The sequence below is a fragment of the Aythya marila genome (assembly GCF_965140915.1).
Source record: "Aythya marila genome assembly, chromosome: 4".
NCBI lineage: Eukaryota > Metazoa > Chordata > Aves > Anseriformes > Anatidae > Aythya > Aythya marila.
Genome location: NC_139045.1, coordinates 45,846,178 through 45,870,136, shown reverse-complemented (window position 1 = coordinate 45,870,136; position 23,959 = coordinate 45,846,178). Strand labels below are relative to the sequence as shown.

General features: G+C 42.8%; 1 protein-coding gene across 1 annotated transcript in view; it reads left to right on the top strand.

The window, feature by feature from the left end:
- The first annotated feature begins 524 nt into the window (after positions 1-524).
- Positions 525-23,959, top strand: part of RASGEF1B (RasGEF domain family member 1B) — a 124,954-nt gene continuing 101,519 nt past the window's right edge. Inside the window, exon 1 of the mRNA XM_082759006.1 lies at positions 525-576. The gene's annotated coding sequence lies outside the window, so the exon portion shown is untranslated. The remainder of the gene's footprint in view (positions 577-23,959) is intronic.

Genomic DNA, 23,959 nt, shown 5'->3' with positions numbered 1-23,959 from the left:
AAACTGACCAGAACAGCTGAAACTGACCATTGCAGAGAGCTGTGGAAGGGACAGCATTCACATTCGATTTGCAAAAGTTTTGCTGGACTGTACTTGAAGTGCTTTTGTGCATAGATACTGTGATTACTGTGGGGAAAAGAAGAAGAAGAAAAAAAAAAGGACTATTTAGGGTTCCATTGAGTCTTCCTACTTGCAGTTAACTCCTACTGGAACTTTGAGTATGCTCTTTTACAGAACTTCAAGCCCAGAATATTGTATCATGTAAAACAACTGTATACGTTACAGCACGTTGCACAACTTAACACTAGAGAAACTTTTTTATTCCATGTCACCTAGCCGAAGGATTAGAAGAACCTAAGGGTAGCATACAAGTCTTGATACCAAGGTAAAATTTTACTGTACAGTAGTGATTTATTTTAATGTTTAGAGACGTTTTGTTAAAAGAAAGGTGTTTTGTTCATCCTCCAGAAAATACAACAGTAGTTGTCCAGACTAACGGATCTTATGTCCTTTATTTTTCAGACTGTGCTCTTCAGGACATTGGCCAAGGAGAAGCCCTTAACTGCCCACAAACAGGTAAGCTAACCTTCAATTGTGCACATCTTTTTAATATATTAAGAAAACAGTGGCAACTACATGCTTGGGTGCTCCTAAGACCAAGCAGCCTATGCAAGTAAGTAGTGTAATGCAGCAGGGAACTTGATAACCTGTGATTGAAACAGAGGTGAACACCGTTTGATTTTGTCTTCAGTTTCTGGGGTAAAGTTTTTGGCATGTTGCTCCCTGATCTGACTTTGCGCATAGGTGATTATGGGAAATGCTGCTGCCAAGCTGTTCAGATAGCTTAATGTTTCTTTTACTTGAACTTCTAATATATTGCTTTTAATACAGATGGAAAATGTTGGAAATGGATGGAAAGTTAAAAGAGGTAGAAGGAACCATTATGGATTAGGGATTTGGAACAGAATTCACCTGAGAAAAAAATTTGGTTTTTAATCACCCTACCCATTGTGAGCCTGTATCCAGCTTCAGTAAAAAGGGTTGCTGTGCTGTGACTTAGCACCCTATGGAAACAATCCTGCGTTGCTTCTGTTTTTGTGGTTTTTGTTTTGTTTTGTTTTGAATCTGAAATGTGACAGATTGATTTTTGACTTGATGTAAGGCTTAACTTAATGCCAATTGCAGGGAAAACTGCTTGGATTTGTATTTCTGAAAGATTTCAGGTTGAATCTTTTAAATGTATGTAGAGGTCATTAATTAACTATAAGAGGGGGAAAAATAATATTAATTATAAGGGGGGGGGGGAAATAGGAAAGGAGCTCCAACAGTGTATTATTTTATGTGATGTAGACATGATTGTCACAGGACTGTAAGAAGCTTCTGTGCCATTGGTCTACATACTTAAATATCTTGGAGAGAATTTCTTCATATAAGGATTGTTCTTGGCCATCATCTTGCTTGAGTCAATAACTGTGGCTTTGGAAGATTTTTGTTTCTTTTTTTGAAAGAAAAGGGTCTAAATGCATTCCTTCTTTACAACTACCAGGTCTCCTATTTGATGTATTTCACTACTAATATAGATAACTCTTCTACGCTACAGAGTTTGACTGTTCTCTACAGCCTGTTGTGCAGACCGGCAATGACAGGCAGGTTTTATAGTGCCTCTGTCAGCTCGAGGCTGTTGCTGGTTTTGTCTCTGCTTTCTAGTACCTTTGTAGGACATGGCTTTGGTAGTTCTGCACGTGTCACAGAGTTCATATTGCTTTTTCAAATGTTTGTATCTTATGCATCAGACTTACTCTTCTGAACTTCTTCTTAATTAGTGACTTCCAGAAATTGCAGTTTCTGGATTACTTGGATTTGCGTGGGTTGATCTTCATGTTTTTGTCTTCTAGTTGCACTTGACTTTTTTCTCAACCAAAGCAATGAGAAAACTGCCTTTATTTTCTACAGGAAGGCATGAATTTAGTTTTGCATTACCTAGGGCTTTTATTTCATACTGCAATATTGAAGAAATCATTGAGTTGTCACCAGTGCAGCATGTTCCAGTGGTGCTGGGAAATGTGATGTTGAGCATGGGAAGACCAGAGTGGAGTTAAAAATGTGTTGTCTTTGGGAGAAATGTCAAGGAGAGTCTGGTTTGAGAGAAAAGCTGGAGCTTCTGTAGGTTGGCTGCCTTAGAAATGTGTGAAGGAATTTGGAACGGCTAATATTATGGTTCAAGACTAATGTCCAATAGTTTAATGACTGGTTGCGGATCACATTGTGAAGGAAGGTCTAGTGCATTCAATCGCAGCATGTGGGAGAAAAGGGCTTAGTATTACTCAGAATAGAAAGCAAGTCCTGCCCAGGGCAGTGTGGTTTGGGATCATGTTAACACTTTGCTTATTGGCAGGTAGGTGGCACTGCTGAGAAGGCCACAGTCTCTCCAAAAAGCTCCCAGTATTAACTGTACCACATCATTGCTCGTGTCTGAGCATGATTCTCTACTGAAAGACAAAAAATTATTTAGCCAAGGTATGTTTGACAGAGAAGCAATCAAAGGCAGACGTTGAAATAGTCTGTTTGATCAGAGTGAAGTGGAGAAACAGAGGTTAAAAAACATGTAATGGGAAAGGAATGAGAAGAGTAACCCAAACGTAGCTGTGAATTTTTCTCCGAAGGAAAATGGAGCTTTACAGAAACACTGTATTGAGAAGTTCTTCGTTAGTACAGAGGGGCCTAAGAAATGTTCTGAGGACATACACTGTCAGGGCAGGTAGATCAACTGGGTGCAGAAACAAGACTCGTCCATGGTATCAAGCAATTTATTTGCCCCTTTTCCCCTCACAGGAAAAAGAATCTTAAAAAGGACACAAGTCACCAAGTGTTTTTCTCAGAGGCTTGAAAGCAAGTTTGAGTTGAGAGGTAAAAATGTGTGTATCTTGAGCCTGAAGAAGCCCAGGGCATCACTCAGTGAGTAGACACTCTTCAGATTACCCCAAGCAGTAGCAGGTGGCAGTTTTTCAGGCTTTGTTTCCAGCCACAGCTCTATCTCAAGAAGCAGCTTTGGAGTGAAAAACACAGGAAAATAGGTGAGCTAGTATAAAGTCATTTATTTTATGAAGGGACATACACATTTCATGCATCTTAGTCATGTACTTGCTAAATGGAACTTGGTAATGCATTCCAAGTACACTATTAACAACAATCCTTTCACAACTCTTCATCCCTTCAAGAAATTCCTTCTTGTGCTCAGATGCCTGGGGAAACTGGCTGCCCGTGGCCTGCACAGGTATATTCTTCTCTGAGTAAAGAACTGGCTGGAGGGCCATGCCCAGCAGGTAGTGGTTAATGGAGTTAAGTCCAGCTGGCATCCTGTTACAGGTGCTGTCCCCCAGGGGCTGGTACTGGGGCCTATCTTGTTTAGTATCTTTATTGATGACCTGGATGAGGGGTTTGAGTGTACCCTCAGTAAATTTGCAGAAGACACCAAGTTGGATGAAATTCTTGTAGGTCCTTTCCAACCTTGTGCATCTATGATTCTGTGAAAGGGGTGCGGGTGAGATCAATAGATGATTTTCAAGCTGAGGATTCCTGTTGATGATTGGGAAACACAAGTAAATTTGAGAACGAAGACAGGAACAACTGGACATGGGATAAGTGAGAATAGTTATGATGCTGCATTTTTGTACTCAAAATAATAAGTAAAAGTTCACGTCTAATATTGTGTCAACATGTTCACTAAAACATAACTCCATGGAAGGGGCAAAGGAGAATAACACATGGGTTTTGTCTGTCTCCATCTCCAGGTTGATGGATAACGTATATAGCTGCAACAACAGCATGCTCAGGTTTGCTGGGGGTGCTAGCCAGAATGCACTGACTTGTGTGGACTGCTGAGATACTGAAGTGCTCTGCCTTCCCTGACAAGCACTTCTTGTGTTCCTTATACCAGTATTTAATGTCATGATTGCTGATGTGTTGATGAACCTTGCAGAATAGGAGTTCATCTTAGTGCTGTGTGGTTTGGCAAACAGAACCCCGGAGGATTATCTGCTGACTGTGATGAATTGCATTGTAATGAGGATCATAATACCAGCAGCTGAGCCTTCTGCTGGGGGATGCACCGCATGGGGTCTGAATGCTGCAGTTCTTAGTCAGCCCCCGTTGACTTGAGTTTCCAAAGTCAGCAGGAGCGAAGATGATTTCTGTCCCTGTTTTCTCCCTGTAAATTTTTTTTTAGGAAAAAGCACTTGAACTTCATTATAAAGCTCAGCTGTCCATAACTGGTCCTGTCATGGTTATAAGTCATATGTATCTTCCCCCTTCTCTGCATTTATTTCCTGGGGAGCAAGAAGGATGGCCAGGATATCAGATGGTTCCAGAAACCTGTTACCACTGTTACTCTTCTTACACTAGCTACTTAGGAGTTGTGATCCTTAGTTTCAGTAACATTAGTAAGGCTAACTTCTGCTACTGAGATGTGAAATTTGCCAGGGCCAGTGAAATTTGGCGTCATAATTTGACTACGGATAATATCTTTTTTTTTTTTTTTTTCCTATCAGAGGAGCCAGGAAATATCATCTCTGTCCTATCCTGTAGCCTTGAAGCTGGTGTGTTTTCCTAGTATGTAACATATTTTGGAACTTGGTATAGTTTGTTTTTCTGTGGATGTTTGTGACGACAATATAAAACAGCTCAATAAAAAGGACCTTCTTTAACTTGAGTAATAAATGCAAAAATTGTCAGGCAGTAGTACTAAGACATTAATATGAGAATTATATGTTTCTGAAGATTGTCTGCCTTGGGTGGTAAATCTCTTAGCATTTTTAGTGATAGCAATCCTGTAGGATAGAGAGATTTATAATTCTGAGATGTCCTTTTGTTTTTTTTTGTAGATTCTAGAAGATGTGTTTGAGTTTATTGCAATTCATGTGTTGTAGGATTTCCTTAAGAAAAACGGGCAATATACTTTAAAGGAAGTGATCAATGCTGGAGCAAAATCATGCTGCAAGAGAAGTTTGTAAGTCTATGGCAGGAGTGTTATACAATGTGTTAAGCCCCTGGCTCATTCTGTTTAGTAAGCCCTGGTACATGCTGCAGAGGCTTGTTTTCTGCCATCAGGCTGTAATTAGCGTTTAATTCGGCCTTGCATGTTTTTGAAATATGCAAAGGAAAACCTTTTGTTTCCTGTTCTCCTGGCTTCAGTTCTTTAGTAGTTGCCCTTTGTCAGTGTTGTTTCCCTAAGACGGCTTAAAGTTCCTTTTGGAACTGAAATTCTTGTTTCAATCTTAACCCTCTATGCTTTGCATTTAGGCCTTGCTCTAGCATTTAAAATGGAAACTTAGGCCCTGTGTGTCAGTCCTGTACTAACCCACGAAGGGGAGGGCTCAGTTTTCAACTGCATTTTGAGGGAGGCATATGTGGCATGTTATGGATGAGTTGTGAATCTTCTTGCAGGGGGGGGGGGAGGGGGGCTATCAACACAGCTAGGACTCGATCCTACTTGAGTGCTTAAATTTTTTTCGATCAACTGATCTAATTTAGTACCAACACTTTGTTGGGCAAGTTGCCACAGCTGCTTTCCTTCTCAAAACTCTGCAAAATAAAGGAAATCCACTTCTGTTGGCTTCACTTCCTGTGTTGGATTTAAATTATCTATAAGCCGAAGGTGATGCCTCAGCTGTGCTGTTTAAATCTGTGAGGAAAGTTCTGTTCAACTTTAAAAGCATGAAAGCAGAACATGGATCCATTTGAAATCGATATCATGGAGACATAGAACAGAACGTTGGATTAGTGCTTAACCAGCCGAATGCTGCTGCAGGTTGTAAAGTCATGTCCTAGTCTGCTTCAAAATGGCTGTAAAATCAGGTACTGCTAAGTGTTTTTCTGTGGCATTTCAGAATCAAACAGTGCAAACCAAATAATGAGCCTTGTTCCTAGAGCCCTATCATAGAATTGTTTACACAGACCTGCAAATGAGATGGTATTAAAAAGACAGAGCTTGTATTAGACAGAATTTGTCTTTGAGTACAGCAAAAAGAGCACAATCAGGATGAAACTTAAGAGCAGTTAAAATGTATTGTTTTGAATATAATAGCTTTTAAGCAACTTTGAAGGATCCCTTTAGCAATAAACACTTGTTTTGCTCCAGTGCTATTTCCCAAACTGTGGAAAATAATATTTTTTATATCCCCTCACACTTAAAAATGCAAGTAAAAAAAAAAAAAAAAAGCCACTAAGATGAAACTGAAAAGATAACATGAGGAGTAGTTACAGTTGCTGTCTTGTCCCTAATGAGCAAAAAGGTTATATAGTGGATGTAGTTTTCTGAAGCAGCCTGGAATTCAGCTGTTACTTCAAAAAGCTTGAAGATCTGAGGTTTGCCAGTGTGTTTGACTTGTGACGCCCCCATGTAAAAGTTAGTATTGCAGTGCTCTGCTGGGGACCACAGACAAAGCAGTAAGGATAAATCCAAATGTGATTAAAATGCAGTGAAAATAGTGCTTAGTGTGCATGCAAAGTGTGGGCCAGCCTGGTACTACAGTTCTGTGGGATGTTAAAGCTTGAAGCTGGGCCCCTTCATCAGGATTGTTTTGATGATTGTCATGTGGATGAGTGGTGGAAAGCCTTAGACCAGGCAGGGGAAGGTACTGACTGAAGACTTGGATAGAGCAGTAGTTCACAAAGATTTTTTTAGAGGAGGAGCTCGGTTGGGATTTCCTAATCCTGTTGGAATTCCCTGGCCTTCATATTTATAGTATCAGAATACTTGTTGGACAGTAACCTGACATCTCAGTACTGAGGACCTAGCTTGGTGTGCTGCTGTACTCTGGATTGTCTAAACTTCATTTTCATGCTTAGCAATCTCTTTCCAAAGGGCTCTAGTAATATAGCCTGTGGTAGTGTTGGGTGTCTACTTTCCCTGAGGTGTTGTCAAGTTTTTCTTCCAGTTCCCCCTTTAATCTGGTACCCCTCATGCAAGAACCTAGGGCTGTTTTTTTTTTTTGGTGCAAAACTGTCCCTCTAACTTGGAGGGCTGATGAGAAATTGCTTAGCTGTGTTTTTTTCTGTAATAGTGATCAAATTGTGTAGCTTGCCATTGTACTATATTTCTTCTTCCTTCATTAAGCTTCTGGTGTATAAAAATATGCCATTTGTTGTGCCATAATTATAGTTTAGAATGGGATTGTATCCTTCTCATCTATTTCTTGTGTTTGGTCATGAGGGATGCTTCACTTGTATGTTACTTCTGGATGCTCACATCAGAACGACCGGCTGCAAGAAACGCTTTTGCGTATTCTGATGATGGAGGTGTTTTCATGATCTTTCCTGATGAGTGGTAGTAAATCTTGTGTGTTTTTAGAGACCACAAACCCTCACTGGCCATAAGAGCTAGAAATGTATTTTAGATTGACATGTAGTTTGAAGTTCTTTATTAACCTTTTGGTCTTTGCCCTGTTGCAGTGGTACCTAATAATCAGGTTCCAACTCATGAGGTGAATTTATGTCATTGGGGGCTAAGAAAGTGTGCTGACATAGCCATACTGTGGATTTTAGAGTATTTTTTTTTTTCCTGCTAAAAGGGATCCTCTAACGGGAATGTCAATCCATATTTAATAATGCATTGTTACTTGTATTTTGCTCATAGCTATCAAGGGTGCCAGACTTTGCTGCAGAGGCAGAGTTTAACACCTGAAGAGCAGCATCTCTCCCAATTTCTTACTCTGTAGAAATCGGGCATAATTTCATACTTTGTTGTCTGAAAAAAACAAAACTGTTGATTGTCTTGTGTTTTGGAAACACTGCAGGAATGGAGATACATCCCACAAGGATGAATATTTTGTTAAATGTGTTATCTTCCACTGCTTTCCGGACATCCATGCTTTCTTCCCTCTTGTGACATGAAAATGCCTGCAGTGCTCCCTGTTCCCCTGCTTGTGGCATCAGCTTTCATTGTGCAGCTGCCATCCAGCACCTTCTGCTACCAAAGTGCAGCGGACATGAGACAGGCTCCTGGCTGCTTGTTCTTGGTCTTGTTTTGTGTTTCTTGTCCATAGCTGACTCAAAGATGAGAAGTACACAGGCAACAGGCAGAGATGAATGCTGTGCTGGCACGCCGCCTTTTTCACTGCTCTGCGCTGGCGCTTTGACCCAGAATTGTGGTGTGCTGGGCACCTTGGTCCCAAGGTAGGTCTGAAAGCTCAGCTCCGGATGGAGAGCTGGCCACCAGAAGCAGTGGGTGCACCTGCTGTGGCTGCTAACGTGGGACTTGGCAGCAGTGCTGAGCACTTGTGACACGTAGGGGATTGTATATAATTAATGCTGGTGTCTTTGTGAATACTTGTTTACTGAGACCTGGCTTAAGATCACAAAGCTTACTCTGTGCAGCATGCCAGAAACACAGCAGATGGTCGTGTTTTGTGCCCTTGTAATCTGCTGTGTGTTTGGACCAGTGACCTAGAAGGGATGGGCTCTGTGATGCTTTGCCTGCTCTCTGTGGTCTGCCATTCTACCCACAGTTGTGCCCCTTTTGTGGGCAAGGTGTCATTGTGAATGTTAATTTGAAGAGATTACACTGCTCTCACAGTGGATGGTATCTAACACAGGGTTAGCAGCCTGAAACCAGGGGGGTTTAGGCTGCTATGGAAGTAGCAGGCTTTGGAGGCATCCCATCTGTGCATCTGCACAGCTCTGGCCATCCTGATTACAGCGTAGCTCCCGCTGTGGACACCTTCTTTCAAAAGAAGCTGATGAATATTGTAAACATGCCGGGAACCTCTCCAGACTAAAACTACTTGACAGAAGCTGTCATCACAGGCTTGCTCAATCCTTTCTTCCTCTTGATTTCTCTAACTCTCCCCTGCAACTTAAAGCAGGGCTGGCAGGCTTTGGGGAGACTGATCAGTGGCAGGTTCTCCTTGCACCGTAGCCTGCTGCTGCTGCTGGCATGAAAGGTGGCTGGAGATAGTGGTTGCTGGTAGTGCTGCAAGGTTTTGTTAAGGCTCGGGCTGGTTCACTTGTACTGTGTCAGCCCTTGGCTACCCATCAGCACTGTCCATTGGTATACTGGAGGAGAAAAAGAGGGAGAGTGAAGCAAAGACAAATACTGCCTCTGCTTTTGTGATAATGTAAGGGATCCATTGGAGTACACAGGAATTTAAACAAATTTCCTGATCCAGTGAAATCTCTGGCAGATTTTTCCTATCTCCAATGAAGTATCGTGCAAATTCTGTATGATCGTTGTGTGTTTAAATACATCCATTTAAAACTTAAGTAGAGCAGGAAAATAATGAAATGGCTTTACTGGAATTGTACAGATAGCTCCAAACCCCAGGCAGCTAGTGACAAAAACTTGTGAGAACAGGTGGGAGTCCCACCCCAAGAACAGGAGTTCATTTAGCAATGTGGTCAAGCTGTGCGTTTGAGCAGCTACCTGAAACAAGTAGGTCTGCAGTTCTGCATGGCTGTAGAGCAGATTTCTGCCTTTTTGCACCAAACCCTTTGCATGACTGAGTGGTAGAGTTGAAAAGTGGAGGAGGCACAGCACCTCAGGTGGTGGGATGGGGGAAGGATCCCACGTTATCTTAGCTTTCCAAGTGAGATGCTCAAGCAGTGTAAATAAGTAGGAAACAGTCTACCTCATAATTTGGCCTTGTGGGATGTGTTTTTTTTAATTCACAACTCGTGCTGAATAGTTAGCGCAATGATGACTGTACAAAGCATCCTCCCGTGAAAGATAAATGAGTTAAATAACAAGCCCGTTTCTGGTAGGAGTATCCAGATGGTGCTGTTGTACAAAAAGTTATTGGCAGGTTTTCTCAGCGTAGGATTGCTGCTTGCTATGAAGAGCAGCTTGTACTGTTAGGAGTTTGGTGCTACAGAAGTTTGGTGCAAGTTGTGGTAAATGGCAACTTCTGACTCTGCAGTTGAGTCAGTCCCCAGGCAAAGAACTAGACCTGTGTTAGGCCTGAAACACAGAGACATGGGAAAAATGCATGCTGTTGGCTGTCTTTTCTGACTCAGAGGTATAGAACTACATAGTGCAATCAGATAATTTTCTTGTTGTTTTCATTAGGATTATTATAAGGGGAAAAAATAAGGATTCTCTTCATAGAAACCCCCATTCCTTTGCATTATGGAGATAGGAGGCAGGTGGGTGTTCTGAAGTAGCTAGGAATCTGAGACAGAGGTGGTAGTTTCCAGTGGCGAGAGAATAAAAGTAGGTTTTGCTTCTGATTTACTCTTAAGCTAATAAGGCTGCTGCTTTTAGTCAGTAAAATGCCATTAATATTCCCCGACTTTAAAAAAAAAAAAAAAAAAAAAAAAAAAAAATCCAAATAAATTTCTAAATTAATTGCAGGTAGAAATGGAACTGCATGGTGTCATTTCTGCATGATGAAGGGCTGCCATTGAATTCTGAGTTTTTTACACCCTAGGAGGGTGTTCAGTGACTGGCAGACTAGTGAAAGTAATGGCAGCTTTATAATGAGGGGACTAAAAGCTGAATGACAGAAACAGGGAAGAGAACTTGAGCGTCGTTAACTTAATCACTTCTAATTTCAGTTCTCTAGGTTTTTGTTAACCTGTTTACTTAGCTCTAGTGATCACTGGGGATAATGCCTTTGATTAAATGTATGTGGTGCTCAGTGTCCTTGGGTGGTGTATTAACAAAAAGATGAGATGACACTTGTCATTTCTGGTAAGTTATTAAAAGGAAAAGAATACAGCTTAGAATGTATTTGAGATCTCTTCAGTTCTTCAAGGTAAATAAGGGCCAAGTCCTCATTTGTGGGGGAAAAAAAGCATGAAATTGTTTGTGACTTTTCTTAAAGCAAATACAGTTTAATTTTGCAAGGAGAATCAAGTCCCAACAGGACGGGCAACATATCTCTGAAGTTCCAAGGACTTCTTTGAAGAATGCTTTTGTTTTGGCCAGTTTACTTGGCTATTAAGTTATGTGCTAATGATGCTGATAACTGAAGCATAGAAGGGCAATTAACCTGTTGTATTAACTTACTAAATAAAATGCTGCCTTCTCCACCCATAAAAACCACTAGGCTCCCACTTAACCATGCACTTGCAGGTATTTGGTCAGGAGAAAAATGTTGCAGAGCATGAGAATAACTTGTTGCTTGGTCTGAGTGATACCTGTTTGTTTTGGAAGATCAGCTGCTGGGTTCTGCTTAGGAAGCTGGTCTAGGACTGGAAGTTCTGGATCACTTTTTGTCAGTTTCTGGGTGCTCTGGTTAAAAGGGTTCATCTGGTCTGATTTTTACTTGGATCCTGTCTGTGGCTTTTCTTTCAGAAATGCTGTTTGATTTATTAAATGTATGAACGAAAATTTCTGTACTGGGATTTACCATTATACCTGGACTGTTAGGGAATTTTGTCTTCTTCCTTCAGCTTCTTGTTCCGTACTAGCAGGACCCACAAGGTGGCAATGTCCCACAGTGGGATTGTTAGGACAAGGACAGCAGACTTGTTCTGCTTAAACCTGGCAGAAATGCAGGTAACTCGAATTTTGTTTACAGGAGGGAATTGCTGGCAGGCTGGAGATAAAACTTCCAGGCTAATGACTCGAGCTTTTGAGGGCCTGCCTGATGGGGCTGCTTGGGCCAGAGGTGCTCTGTGCAGTTACCTGCGTGGCAATCTACAGCTTGGCTGGGAGATGTTCTGGAATTCATGTCCCCACCTGATAGGTCCCTTTTTTTCCTTCCATCTCTGTTGGGTTGGAGCATGGTTTTTTTGTTTGTTTGTTTTTAATTAAATTTGCTCACAATGGGTTTCTGCTCTTCCTGTTAATTTAGTCTGCTTTGTAGAGATCCTGTTAGTCTTGTCTGATTATGCTTGATGTAAGTATACAGAATTTACGCCTTTCAGATAATGACTATAGTCCCTACTGTGGCAATGTTTGGTTTATAATGAGGAAAAGTAACATTTGTTTCCTAAGGTCAGGTTAGTCACATTTCCTGAAGCTGAGATTAATCTGATGTGGTTTGTCTTAAATAATGAATTCTCACTGTGCCACTACATGGCAAGTGAGTTGTGATGTGCACATAATGATTCCCTTAATGAAAGTACAGCATCTCAGTAACTTCTGCAATGTAATGTCTGTCTTGGTTGGCACAGAGCCCTTCATTAGCCTTTTCATGTGCACTGTAAGGTTTGTCTTAGTGGAACTCTTTGATTCCCTAAACTCTGTTGAAAAACATACATACATCTTATTTCCCTTCTACGTTTAAATAAGGTCCCTGGAAATAACACAACTATGGAGGGAGAGAACCTGGCTTGCTAAGTAGCTGGAGAGTAGCTGCCTAAACACTCTTCAGCTTTAGAGCTTTTTGACACAAGTTGCACAATGTAAATATGCTTGATAAGATCCTTACTTAGTGTTATGTGCTCTCACTAACTGATCTTCTATTAAATGGTTAAGTTCTGAAACTGTATTCCAGTAAGCACTTGTATCTTCAGACACTGGCTTACAGTAAAGGATGGGTCTGTATATTCTGTTCTTCCTGTAATGCAAAAACTATTAGGGGTTGAAGGTCTCTCCCAAAAGCTGCTATTTTAGCTGCTAGTGTCAGACCTTTTGTATTGTGAGAGGTCACACATAAGCATTGGTGAGTATCTAGGTGCTTTGTAACTCAGGTATGCTGCTTAACAGTTTTAGAGAATCAACCCTTTCTCCAGGCCTTATCAGCTTCTTTGCTTTTTCAGCTGTCTTAAGGTCTATGGGAAGTAGTAAGAAGCAGTTCTGAAGCTGTGGTCTGGTAGAGTACTTTGAGCAGATCAAACAACACATGTCTGCAGTCAGCCTGGGCTGACTTGAAACTGCTACAGCTATTTCAGCTGGTTTCAGCTTGCAGCTTGGTTGGTGGCCAGCTTGTTTGGGCAGCAGTACCATAAGGGCAGTAGAAAATCAGTGCCTGCCAAGTTTTCCTGGGAAGATGGCAGTTCTGAATATCTGTTTATATTTTATTTACTGGAAACAGAGCTGATGTTTGGCATGCTGACAGCTCAAGGCTTGCTTAAATAATGCACTTCTCCAAGATTTTGTTTCCTTAATGTTTTCCCCACCATTCATGCCAATTTTTTGGGGGGAAACAAAACCAAGGACCTCAGTGACAATCCATTGGAGCTGGTGGTTACTTCCAGTGCTTTCTATTCAGCCATACCACTTGGCTTTCACACACTCTTATAACAAACTTGGAATGCTTACTTGCTCCTTTTTTTTTTTTTCCTGAACTTTGCTGTTTACTCATCTCCACTATTAAAATAATTCAGGGGGCATAGTTGGCTTCAACTACTGGCAGTGTGTTTTGATTCTTCACTGTGGCCACCTACCTTTGTGTGCATTGAAAATGACTGGAGAAAATGGAGCATGTGGGCTAGGCTGACACTGGCTGCACTGGCAGCCAAGCTGGTGAGGGAAACTGACCCTGATAGGTAATGCAGGGGTGTGTAGCCCTCCTAAAACATCTCCTTTATAAAGGACTTGCATTTTTCAAAGCAATATAATCTTCCCCTACAGTTTTATGTGGTAGATGCTCAGCCACTATTAGAGTTTGCTTCACCAAGCAGACAGACCCAGGTAGTGTAGGGTGCAGTATGTAAGGGAAGAAATTACAAGTCAGATGCCACTGAAGTGTTAACTTAAACTGCCTTGTAAAAAGGGCTGACTGCTGCACTATATTGGAGTACAGCTTCTTTGGGTTGATTTAGAGCTCCGAGTGCTAGAAGTTTCCCCTTTGTCACGCAGTCAACTTCAGGATAAAGTGAGAAAATGGAGGCTTGAGCTCAGATCTCCCCAGGTCCATCTTGCTGTCTTGTTCTTTGTTGTCCTGTACCTCACACAGACTAAATTTAAATTGTGTGGAAATATAGGCTTCAAACATGTAGTAGTTGAAAAACCATGACAATTTCTAATCCCAGAACCATTGAATCATTCCGGTTGGAAAAGATCTCTGATATCAAGTCCACCCATTAAACTAGCACTACCCAGTCCACCAGTAAACCATATCCCTAAGCACCACAGCTCTGCCTTCGTTGAATCCCTACAGGGATGGTGACTCAACTACTTCCCTGGGCAACCTGTTCCAATGCCTCATAACTCTTTCAGTGGAGACTTTTTTCTTCCCCAGTATTGGACCTAAAACTCCCCAGGTGCAGCTTGAGGCCCTTTTCTCATGTTCTTCGGCCTGGGAGAAGAGACTGACCCCAACTGCTACAACCTCCTTTGAGGTACTTGTAGAGAGTGATTAGTTGTCCCCTGTGCCTTATTTTCTCTGCACATTTCTCTGTGCGGGACTCCACTAGTGACCGGCCTCCAGCTGGATTTAACTCAATTCACCACAACTCTTTGGGCCTGGCCACCCAGCCAGCTTGTTACCCAGTGAGACGTGTACCCCTCCAAGCCATGAGCAGCCAGTTTCTCCAGGAGAATGCTGTGGGAAACAGTGTCAAAAGCTTTACTGAAGTCTAGGTAGACCACAGCCTTTCCCTCATCCACTAGGCATGTCATAATTAGTAAGGATGGAACAGTGGTGTGCTACTTACATGGCTGGTCAGAAAAGTCCTCCATCCCTGTTTTATTATTGCTCTAAGTCAATGAATCAGCAAGTTTGCAGATGACACCAAGCTGTGTGGTGCAGCTGACACGCCGGAGGGAAGGGATGCCACCCAGAAGGACCTTGACAGGCCTGAGAGATGGGCTGTGCTTACCTCACGGAGTTCAACAAGGCCACCTGCAAGGTCCTGCTTCTGGGCTGGGACAACCCTAAGGACAAATATGGGCTGGGTGGAGAATGGATTGAGAGGTGCCCTGAGGAGGAGGACTTGGGGATGTTGGTTGGTGAGAAGCTCATCAGGAGCTGGCAGTGGTATCCTGGCCTGCATCAAAAGAGGAATGACCAGCTGGGGGAGGGAGGTGGTGCTCCCCCTCTGCTCCTGTGAGACCCCACCTGGAGACCTGCATTCAGCACTGGATCCCCCAGTATAAGAAGGACAGGGACCCATTAGAACAAGTCCAGAGGAGGCTGTGAGGATGTTCAGAGGACTGGAGCACCTCTCCTACGAAGACAGGCTGAGGGAGTTGGGGTTGTAAAGACTGGAGAAGAGAAAGCTCTAGGAAGACCTTATAGCAGGCTTCCAGTACCTAAAGGGGCCTACAGGAAAGCTGGGGAAGATCCTTTTAGCAATGATGTGTAGTGATAGAACAAGGACTAATGCTTTTAAACTGAAACAAGGTAGATTTATATTTCATGTAAGGAAGAAACTCCCCACCGTGTGGGTGGTGGGGCCCTGGTTCAGGCTGCCCCGAGAAGCTGTGGCTGTCCCATCCCTGGCAGTGCCCAAGGCCAGCCTGGGCTGGTGAGAAGAGAACCTGCCCTTGGCAGGGGGCTGGAACCAGGTGGGCTTTAATGGCCCTTCCAACCCAAATTATTCTGTGAATCTGTGCTGAGCTGTTAGGTGCTGAGGTGCTAATGTCCTTCTGAAAAGCTTCAACCTTTTGGCATGGAAATGGCTCTCTTCAAAGGATGGGAAATCGTTGTTATTGAGCAATTATCTCTGTTAAATATCTGTGCTGACAAATGCTTGGGAATTCATCTACTTGGGAATTCTTCTGCTTGATTAGAGCTATTAACTAACACGTGGACATTCTGAGGCTAAGGACAGCCTTGAGACAGAACTGTAAGAAAGTAAAATCAGACGGTAAACCCAGCACTGTGATCAATCAGCAAGTGAGTGCTTGGACTTCACCGGACATCTTTAGAGTTATGCTTTGGAAATATTTTTGATCTTCCCTGAAATAATTGAAGTGTTTGTGTGAACAACAAAACAAAACAAAAAAATACAGTTGGTTCAAAGTAGCATTGATGTTTCCGTAGTGTCTCTGATTGAAGGCTTTCTGCTCGTTAGACATGACAAATTGCCAGTTATGGTTAGTCATTAAAATGGCACCCTTGGGGAAAGACGAGATGGCTTGTGTGCTATATGAATAGCCATACGTGTGTGTGCGGTGATTGTGACTTGTGGATCTTACAGCCATCGGTGCCACCGATAATAAATCAAGACTCCTGCCTCAGAGGACCTTTCTCTGATGGGAAAGGAGCTATGAAGTCGGACAGGGGCATTTTCCCCTTCAAGCCTGCACATGCTGCAATGAGTTCCAGCACTTGTCTTTGCAGGGGAATACAGGGGAGGAAGTCACAAACCAGAGGGATGATTTATGTGAGGAGAGCTGGCTTCTTCACCTGAATCACCTGGAAACCTTCTCTGCAAATAGAGTCTGTGCTCCAGTTTAATTAGCAATTGGTAGGCTTGTCTTGGGAATTATCAGTTAGTGTATTTTCCAACAGGAGCTACTAGTTGAAGGAGCTTGTTGGGCAGCTAATTAATACAGATGAGAGGCTCTGTACAGTGACCAAAAACTGATTGTAGCAACTTCATTGGAAAATGTCAGTTCTTTGAACACACATATGGAAAAGAGTAACTTGCTTGCTCCAAGGGTACCAAGTGAGAGCAGCAGAGCTCATGATGTTCTCAGCCAGTGTTTTGTATGTTTTGCTTGTCTTGGGACTGCACTCTGCTTCTGTATTTGTATTCTCTGAATCCTTTTAAACAGAAGGGACCCTGAAAGTGAGAAAACCACTGTTTTTGAAGGAGTACTTGTTATCCCAGTACAGGAACAACAGCAGTTGGAGCCATCCTGGCTGCAGGTAACCTTTAACTTCATCTATTAGTCAGTGATTCAGCACTGAATGTGCAAAATGCTATTCATGTTTTTATTATTAGATTATTAGATAAAGGGAAGGAGGGCTGAGAAATGGCATACGCTGACCGCACACCATGTAAATTGTTGATAGTCATTCAGTTTCCAGCATAGTGAAAGCTCTTGAAGTACCCTGGAGTGATGTGTATGGAGTTACTTCCATCACCTGTCTTAGATCCAAGCAAGTACTAGCATAGCTACAGGAGGAAGAGGAACAATTTCTTCCTCTAAAAAAAAGGCAGAGATGGAGTGAGGCCCAGTTTTTGGCCAGATCAGTGAGCTGAACCAAGTGGTTGTTTAAACACTGAGTGACAAGCTGCCTTTTAAGCAGCAGCCTGTGTGAAGCCCAGCTACCCCTGAGTATCAGTGAGTGAGTTAGCAGTCCCCAACATCAGTGTGAGACTGACTTCGTTGCTGGCCTGGCGCAGCTGTTTGTGACTAATGGGACAGGGTAATCAAGCTGGGCTGGCCATAGGTCAGAGGCTGTTGTTCCAAACTAGAGCTCTGAAATACCAAGCATCCTCTGAGGAAGCTTCATTGCCTTTCCGTGCATGTTTCCTTTACTCAGAATGTCAACCTTGGTTTTAACCTGAGGGAAAATACAGCGTGTTTCATTGTGTAAACTGAGACGTGCACCAAACAGCTTTCCAAACAGAGTGCAATTATTGGCTCACTGATACACAGGGTACTAATTACCTCTGAAATGCAGCTCAGGCTCCTATACATTATAATGGTGGCAACAGAAGATTTATGATGCCAGCTATTTGTTTCTGCCTTTTTCAAGGGATTGGCTGCTGGAAATGTGATAAGAACACTTAAGCGTGTTATTTTTGGTAAACGCTTCTTTGTGGTATAAATTGGACCTAATTATGATTAAAAACTTGTTTTCTTTCAACTTTCTGGAAGTAGGCATGGGGTAGACCCGAGCTGCTCTATGATCATCAAATAGAAATATTTCTATTTGAAAACTTTTTTACTTTTGTGTCCTCCAATTAGAGGAAGGGTGAAATAGGCTGTGCAAATGCAGCGTGGCATTTAGCATATAGAAGAAGAGAGGACTTGCAACAGCACCGCATGGTGAATATGAGGTAGAGGCACAGCAGAGAAAACAGCTCAGTAGAACTGTTTTTGATGAATGAACAGGAACCTTATGAACAATAAAGCTAGTGGTAATCTTCCGAAATACCCTTCCGAAATACCCTTAGAACAAATGGATATATAGGTCCTAAAAATGGCCATCAAAAGCATCGCCCTGTTGCTGGTGGCTGTTGGGAGTCAATATTTCTTCTGACATAAAATAGAATGCATCAAGAAATCCTGGAAAATGATCGTTGTGTCCACGCAAGAAACAAAGCATTCCTGAAGTGCCATGCAGACTCCCAGGTGCCTGCCGCAAGGTGAGAGTGCTACCTTGGCTCCTGCTGAGAACAGATGTCTTCAGATAGAAGGCGGATCGAGGGGGAGCAAGGTTCTTCTGCCCATGGATAAGGCTGACGGGTGGGCAGTGGTAGTGCAGTCCTTCAGCTTGCAGGAGTTTGCCAGAAGGTCAGCGCGCCCTTGGCAAGTAATTTATCTTGACAGCACCAGCTGTCAGTCAGATGTCCCAGCGCCGCTCTGCCTGCCACTCTCCTGTGCTGATGGCTGAGATAAATGCCAGGTGCTGAGTTGCTTGATGGTGGAGGAGTGGATTGTGGAATTCCGTCTGCAGTTCTTTTCTTTCCTCCTTATAGGCTACCTAAATTTTTCTTAAATACAAGACGGTTCAAGTCAAAAAAGGGAGAGCGAGTTGAGGAGGCAGGTCAAGTGTCTTTTGGAGAGGCTGCTCTTCATGGAACACAGATGAGTTTTTTTGAGCTTGCATGGAGGAATTGTTTTCACAGATGCAGGTCTCCTGGTTCCTGTCTCAATGCTACCAGTGTCCTCTGGGAATTTAGGTTTCCTCACCGTATGGAAATGCATTTTTCCTTTTACATTAGGTGAAATGTAGCCATCCTTGACTAGGTCAAATGTTGCATGCAGCTGTTATTTTGGGAGCTTGCTTTCAGTGTGAGCTTCTGATGTAAGTCAGTGGCAGCGTTGTCCTGATGTTACTTAAGTTGTTGATATTTGGGCAAAGGTTATACACGTATATTACTACAAGCTCTGAGTGAGGAATCGAAAACTAAAATGGAGAAAGCTCTCCCTGCCCCTGTTTTTTTTTTTTGTTTTTTTTTTTTTTTGAATATTCTTAAATTAGGGTGATGCACTCCACACAATGTAGGCCCCCTGTAGTGCCACATGCTGTTACCGAAGGCAATAGGAACTTGGCAAATAGCTCCCCTTGGAGCAGGCCTGGGGCTGTGCAGGTGTCGGGAATGCCTTTTAAATTCTTCACCTGTCTTGGTCCTTTGTTAGGCTGGTTGTATTTTACTGTACAAGGGGAGGGGAGGAGAGGGGGGGTTCTCAGAGACCTGAGAAGGACAGGTTTCATACATTTCCAGGTGGTTCTGAAAAGCACATCTAAATGTGATGATACCAAATAGCTTAAAAGAAAAGAAATATATGAAGTGTTTACTCTTAAGGTTGATCTGTATGCTAGGCTTATAAAACATTTTAAAAAAAAAAAAAATCATGGCTGTTTACCTGGTTTAATGATCAAGGAAGGCCAAGCAATCCAGTTCAGATTAATATTTAAATAAAACTGCAACTTCCATTTTTTTAGGGACCTACAAAAGTGGTTATTAGATGCCAGAATAATAAGAGAAGACTTTTTTGCTTCTTGCTCCTCCAGCTTTTAAGCATTGCCATGTGTCAATAATGATGGAAGATGAGTAGAATTTCACTCAAAGTTTGTTTTCTTGATGAATTGCATTTGGAGTTGATTTAATTATAGCACAAATGGATTAAGCTATATGGCTTTGAAGAACCCCCTACTAGGCACTGATCTGGCTGTTTGTTGCATGTGAAGGTGTTGGAAGTTGCTCGGGGGAGAAAATTGGAATGGGAACTTCCCCGTACAAAGTAAGATGTAGCCTCAGGGGATTCCTTTGCTCTTTTCAGGGGGTGACTGCTGACTCTAAGATGAGGCTGAAACACCGTGTGCAAGAGCATCAGGAGGTGGGTTTTGGAGGACTAGCAGACAGCATTACATGTGTTGCCAGTCACTGAATGTGGGGGATGTTTGGCTTCAGCAGGATCCCTGGTTCCTTGTAATCTGCAGGCTAGGAGGAGGGGTGTGTGCTGGAAAAGGCTTTGAAAGCCGCTTTGAAGGAGCGATGATTGATTTCTTCTCCCTCTCGTTCTTCCTGTTTCCATGCAAGGAACAGCTGTGGAGAGACTGGGTTTTCCTCTTCCAGCACTATCCTGGGTTCGAGGGGATAGATGCCTTCCTGACACTCCATGGTCTAAGGTCAAGCTTTGCTGCTTAAACTGTGTGCTGGCTCAGAATCTGAGCTGTAGTGCGATTCCTCTGGAGCCTGTGACTGTAGGCTTACACTGATTTCAGCCACTGACAAAGCTGAAACAGCGAAGTCCTTTCAGATGATAGAGCTAAGCCACAGGGAACATGAACAAGGCTTCTCCTTGCTTGGTAGTGCAGGTCTTGGAGATCATCTCCTCAGGAGTAGTCCTGTGCTGCTGCAGGAGCACAGCCTGCTACTGGCAATGAATTTGTCCCAGAGCCCTTAGTTTTGGAGAACAGAAATACTAATAGCTCCAAGAACCACAAGAGGAAGTTATCTCAGTCATCTTTCTCAGATGAGCTCTTCATGGTCAGTGCTGGATGCGCTGTTTTTCTTCATGACACTGGCTCTCTGGCTGTGAAATAAGTCAGTCTGAAGTGAGAAGCCTTATGAACAGAAAAGCAGCATATTATGGATGAGTAACAAACTGTCAGAAATAATAACTGTGAAAAGTCCTTCTGGAGAGGATTACCAGCTGAAAACTGTCTTAAGCATATCTGCAGTTCACAATTAACTTCTTTACATTAAAGGCATAGTGGAAAATGGCTGGTTAGAAATGGTTTCCTCTCACCTTTTCCTGACCAATGTGAACTATCTGTGCAATTTTGTGCTAACCTTGCCATTGCAAATAAACTGCCTGTACCCAAGCCAAAGGTAGACCTATATGGGAAAGTGTATCCTGCGTTCTGTACAAGAACGTGCAGCCTGTAATGTGCAGTGCTCAGAACAATGAGTGCATCTTGCAAACAGCACATAGTTACCTGAATCCTTTGAGGGCTGAACCATCCAGCAGAAAAGAAACTTGCTGAATCAAAAGCAAGTTGCCTGTTCTTTTCTGCATGTAGTTGTTGGTGGTGCCCTGGATTTTGATGCTGTTTGTACCCACCTAGAGCCTGGCTCGTGCTTTTAGTTTTAACAAATTAAGTTGCCTTAAATCAAGTGAGGCACAAAGTAGAGGGGGAATTGAAGGACTGTTCAAAGTTAAGTAGGAAATAAACAGGCTTCTATTTCAGTTCTTATGCTGTATGTTTTATGGAGCTGGGAGTTTGAACAAACTTGCGATTACTGGGGAGGAGGTAAGTGCAGAATTGGTCATCGTGACAGAGAATTCAGCAATACTTCTTGCTGTGTAAGTGTTCTGCAGTTCAAGTCACGACTAAAGCATGCTAGAAAGCTAGGTACATAGTTTAAAAGTTGCTGGTCCCTGCTAGTTGCAGAATGGTGCCAAAACAAAATGCAGGTGTCACGATAAATGCAGGTCCCTGGATGGAATTCAGTGGTTTGCATTATGTGATGGAGAAATTTGGTCCGAGATAAGCCCATACTTCAAAGCTGAAGTTCCGATAGGAGGTTTTGTGGAACTTCAGGGTACTTACTGAATCAAGGTTGAAAGCTTTGTTTTTCTGAAGCACGTGAACTTTCCCCATCACTTTTTTTTGTCTAAGATGACTGGCTCTGATTTGATTGACTGCTTGGTTGGATCTTGCTGTGTTTGCATCCTTGAACAAATCATTTAGAACTCGTTGCTAATGCTGGAACACAGAAGCCACAGGGAATGCGCAGCTCTTAAAGAAATTCAGGTATTGTAGTGCTTTAATTGCACTGTTACCATTGGAAGTCCCTCAGTAATTTGCACACTGCTAATTTGTGCAGTTCAGCAGCATGGGTAGATCAGCTTTCTCTCGGCAGGTCAGTTAAGTGTGGCCTTTTGCTATGGGACACTGTGGGGCTTGACTGTGGAGCAGCAAGGAGGCTGACGCAGATGTGCAGCATCAAACAGTGGCACAAGACAGCATCAGCCATCGAGTGACAGGCTGACCCTAGACCAGTAGAGGTGAGGACGCTGAACCCCATGCAGAGCAGTGGGAACTCCTGATGGAGGGCAGGACCCCTGCATAACAGTGCTGTTGCATGGGTATTTTATCCATACGTTTTGCAGGTCATAAGCCTACCTCCACAGCGATTCAACTGTTTGTGTTAAGCAGTTTACCATGGAATGTGCTCATAGTTGTATGATGCTTGAGAGCGGAACACCTCAGATTCATCAATAACTGCAGTTGACTCGTATCTGCTGCAGAAGACCAAGTATTCCTAAGGAATAATCCATTTGTCTAACAGGCAGGTATGCAAGTCATCACATCTAATTCCTGAGTGTTAGTGACTTGGGTGCAAATTGAAGGTAGAGGCAGCACAGAATGACTTGGAAGAGATCCCATCATATATAGGGTAGTGTGATTGCAGAAGGGAATGAGTTGAGCCCGTTCTTTTGATGAGGAAGCACAATGTGAAGTCTGCTTGAGTTCAGTTTGTCAGTGTGCCAAGTGTTTTTGTGTGCAGCCTGTTGGTGACCGTGAGTGTCAGGTGAGAGGGCTTTCGGAGCTTCCTAATAGAGTGGTGGGAAGGGAAAAAAAATGCAGAGGATGTTGCTGCAGGAAGAGTTCTCTAACTGAGATTATTAAAGTTGTGTAACCAGAATAGGCAGGACATGTGCCAAGACAGGGAAGGAATAAAGACAGTCTCCTAAAAGTCACTGTAGGAGCAGGTGAAGGTAATGGCTGCTGCACTGAGGGTTTTTGAAGAGGGGCTTTTTGAAGAGGGGGACATAAGGAAGAAACTCAGAAAAGGAAAAAGGTCTTTGTGTATTATAAAGCTAGAAAGACTGTCATCTAGTCTGTGGGCTGTAGGACATGTGGAAATTAGTTATTTTCTTTAGGAAGCCATATAATCTTCTTGAAAATTTTTGCCAGTGATGGGAGTCCACATTGTCCTGTTTGCAAGTTTTAGTAAAACATAGCCCTCTGCTTCCTTGGGTTTCTTTGGCATCTAAATACTACAGACCAAGGCCAGATCTCTGTGGAACTTGCTGGAGAATTGTACGCATTTACTGATCTGTTTACTGCTCATAGTTGTGATCTGAGATCTGTTAGCCAGTGTTTAGGACGCTACATGGGATACAGTTTGTAGCTGAAGGCATATGAACTTATGTCTCTGCATATAGATGTGTAAGCTATCGCCAGACTTTTTGGCCCCCTTTGTAGACAGCAGAGATGTATGAATCTCTGAATGAAGCTTATTCCAAGGTGGATGCCTAAATTGGAGACACCTTAGCCCAGAAGCTGATTCCTGCTCTTACTGCATCATGTAACATGTTTTGTAAGCCATTTAATGAAACATCTTGTAGTACCACGTCACTGGTAGTAGTGTAATAGCCAGTGACCTAGGATAGGACAGAACATTGAAGAAAAGAGAACTGAAAATATAGAAATGAGTATCTTGAGAAAGGGTAAAAGGTGTGTCTGAAAGGAGAAGGAACAATGCCTTCTGCACAAAACTGAACTAAGGAGAAAGCGAGAGGGATATAGTACAAGTCAAAGCTGCAGAGGTAGAGTTGAGGGGAATAGACGCTGAAGAGAGGAAGCTGACCTGATGGCTTCGGAGCTGCAGGTGAAGGTTCCTTCGAGTGGAAGGTACATACTAGAACAGCTCTCGATCACTGTCTTTCACATGTTGTCTATTAAATTTCAGATAGAAGCATGAAGAGAAATGGGTAAACCTGGAATTATGGGTCTAGAGCTATTTCGGGTTTTCAGCATGCTAATGAGGGGACTTTTAGAGGCAGAATGAACTGCAGATCATCTGTCATCACGCAGTGTGCTTGTGATTAGGGTGGGTTTGTGGTGACAGCACGGAAGAGAGAGTGGGAAGATATCTGGGTTCTATTACTATCACTGCCTTACACTTACAGATTGACTCAGCTCTCAAG